The following is a 3,197-nucleotide window of genomic DNA, read 5'->3' as shown; positions in this document are numbered from 1 at the left end:
TATCGAAAATTTCGTAACACTTTTGAAACATGGTACAGCGAGTACAGTTTGTTTCAAGCCTGTCTATTCATACAATACTATATTGGCGCTACATTGGCACTGTCCAGTTTTGCTACGTATTTGACTCAAACCTTTCTGCTATCTAGTTCCAGTCTTGGTGTTATCTAAGAGTTTGTTACGAATTTAAATATATGAAGACTCTCTAGAATTTAGGTAGTTTCTAGACAGAATCACGGTTTGGACTTAAACAAAAAATTACAAAAGAGATTTCAGAAAATATTAGTTTTGGAATAAAAGACTTAGGAAATTACAATTCATAATTGCATAAATGCTCAAATAATAATTAGTTTTTTTTTGCAAATAAAACTTTTTTCATGCCAAAATAGAGGTGACAGGTGACGCCCCTATTCTGCAATCTAACGAAATTTGTTAGTATTTAATTGGTATTAGACGATACCTATCTTACTTATTTGCAAAATAAAGTTTTCATAATGTTATGAGTATTTAAATTAAAAAAATTAAATGGAAGATTATCAAAAAATAATCCCAATTTTTGTTAAAAGTGTGATATTTATTAATATAATATAGCTATTTATATTTTTCTCTCTGATTCTGACATAATTTCTTGTCCACCAATTTCGAATTTTATTGGTAAATTTTAAAAAGTTTAAAAGAGACAAAATGGCGGCGGTTTTTCTAAAAATATTCAATGTTAATTTATTCATTAATCCATCGTTTTTTAATTGATTTTGTTTCCGATTAAATCTACACCTTCGCCTTGCCAGAGGGCATTTTTTTGTCTGAAAAACGAAAATTTACATTTTATTGATGACGCCGCAAGAAATGAGAAACGTCAAAGAAATCAAATTATTTTTATATAAAAGTTTTAAAAAACTGTCTCTTGGCACTTTTTTCTATCTTGCGTTATTTTCAATATTTTTGCGAGAATATTAATAAAATCTTTTGATATTGAATTTTTTTCAATTTTTTATACATTTTTTATATAATAGTTATAATATTAAATTTTTTTCTTAGGGGCAGGGTTAAATTTATGATAATTATAATTTGTATAATGCTATCTATTATATTTATAATATTCCAGAAAATCAAATTTAAACGTAAATGATGAATTTATTTTATTTTAATTGTTTATTGATTGCCTAAATAATAATTTATGCCAACTTATTAATGGTTGAAAATAATAAGCAATAATTATTCCGTAGCCTAATCGAAAATATAATCATACAAACTTGATTATTTTCAATAATTTATTCACATGTCAAGCACTTTTAAAGTTTAAAAATGGTTAATGTTGCATTGAAAGAAATATTAAGAAGTATTAAATTGAAATTCATATACGACAAAAATGGAATTTTTAAAAACTTTTATATGGCACGGGAAAAAGTTACGACACCATAATATGAAGTTTCATTAAAAGTTCTACTCCTGGCGTATGTACGAGATTTGCGGAAACTCATTTTTTAATTTTTGTGTTTATTTTAGATTTATTTTAGTTTAATTAAATACAAAATCTACATATTAGACTTTGAAGTTATAAAAAATCATTCTATTATTTAACTATTAATTATTTTTTATCAAAATAGATGATTTATATAGAGACTAGACTATCGAAACGTTTCATCCCAGTCTAATCACTGGACAGTCAGCCTGCGGTGCGCCAGTGTCCACTCAAGACTGGCTAGACAGAAACAGTACAGCGCCACGAAATTTTTCCAGCCGGGGCTATTTCTGCAGAAATTGTATGCATAGGCCATAGGGGTTACAGTAGTGTGAACCCCTCCTCTCCCCCAGACGCGTTTCATAATACTTGAAGAGTCCCATTGTGCGCGCCTTGCGCGCAATAGTTACCCTTTAGTTAGAAAAAATTGGTTTATTTTCCAGGAAAGTAGCAGGATACATAAATGATTTGAGAACGTTGTATATGATTTACAGAAATTTCTCTAATTATAGCTGTTGTGGAAAATTAACTCTAAAAACTCTACATCTATAATAAAAGGTTCGAGACTGCGTCTGTACTAGGTAAGGAAGATCAGGCTAGAAAATTCTCGAAATGTGGAGATACTAGATGCACCGAGGAAGTAGGCCTGGAATATTCGAAGGAGTAATAAACGCAGGTATATAAGGACAGACGCTCTCCGCCTTAGTTAGTTACTTCGTTCGTTCGTTAGTTAGTTCGTCTGAAACCTCGGTCAATTGTAAACCTCGTTGAATTGTATACTTGTTACTAAATAAAATTCATGTGCCTGTACTTTATACAGTGTTTCTTATTTGAAACAATAACCCCCAACAGGTTATGGGTCCAGATGCTTTCGTGAGTGTATAGTGCAGTGTAAAAATCGAGTGCAAGTATATGAAGTTATTTTTGTGAAAAAAAACGAAGCAAAATGGATGCAACAAGTTTGAAGATTGAGCGGCTGCATGATAAAGAAAATTGGCACCAGTGGCAGTTCGTGATTCGCACATTATTAGAAGATGGTGATAATGTGTTGGCGGTTTGCGAGGGTTCATTGGTTCGTCCAGCTCCAGGTTCAGTTAATCATGATGATAACTTAAAAAAGTTTTTGAAGGCAGATAAGAGTGCAAGAAAATTGATTGTGACAACAGTAGAGAAAAAACCTATGGAACTGATCATGAGCTGCTCTACATTTTGTCTTCACTACCTAAGAAATTCAATTATTTTCATAGTGCTTGGGACTCAGTGGAAGATAAAAAGAGAAATGTGGAAAACTTGACTGTGCGATTAATGACTGAGGAATTGAGGTTACAAGATCAAGAAGAGATTCATGAAACTTCGACGGCACTATTCGCTAAATGTAAAATTGATAAATCCAAAAATAATCAGTATAGGAAGGACAGGAATGAGTTTGAAAGAAAAAAGCTGGAATCAAGTTGTTTTAATTGTGGAAGACCAGGACACCTGAAAAAGGATTGCTTCAGATGCTATATATGCAAGAGGAAAGGCCATAAGAGCAACAATTGCTTCCAGAACAAGCACGATCGTTCAGAACAACGAGCTCCACGGGGACAGGGAGGGAACGACTCATCGAAGGTGGCACTGATAGCAAGCAGAGATTATGGACAAGACGACATTTGGGTAATCGATTCAGGAGCGACAGATCACATGTCAAAACGGCGAGACTGGTATTCAACGTTCGAGCAGTTCCCAGAACCAGTGC

Source organism: Belonocnema kinseyi, chromosome 6 (genome assembly GCF_010883055.1).
Source record: "Belonocnema kinseyi isolate 2016_QV_RU_SX_M_011 chromosome 6, B_treatae_v1, whole genome shotgun sequence".
In the NCBI taxonomy this organism is placed as follows: domain Eukaryota; kingdom Metazoa; phylum Arthropoda; class Insecta; order Hymenoptera; family Cynipidae; genus Belonocnema; species Belonocnema kinseyi.
The sequence above is the reverse complement of the archived record's forward strand: the minus strand, read 5'-3'. Positions refer to the sequence as shown.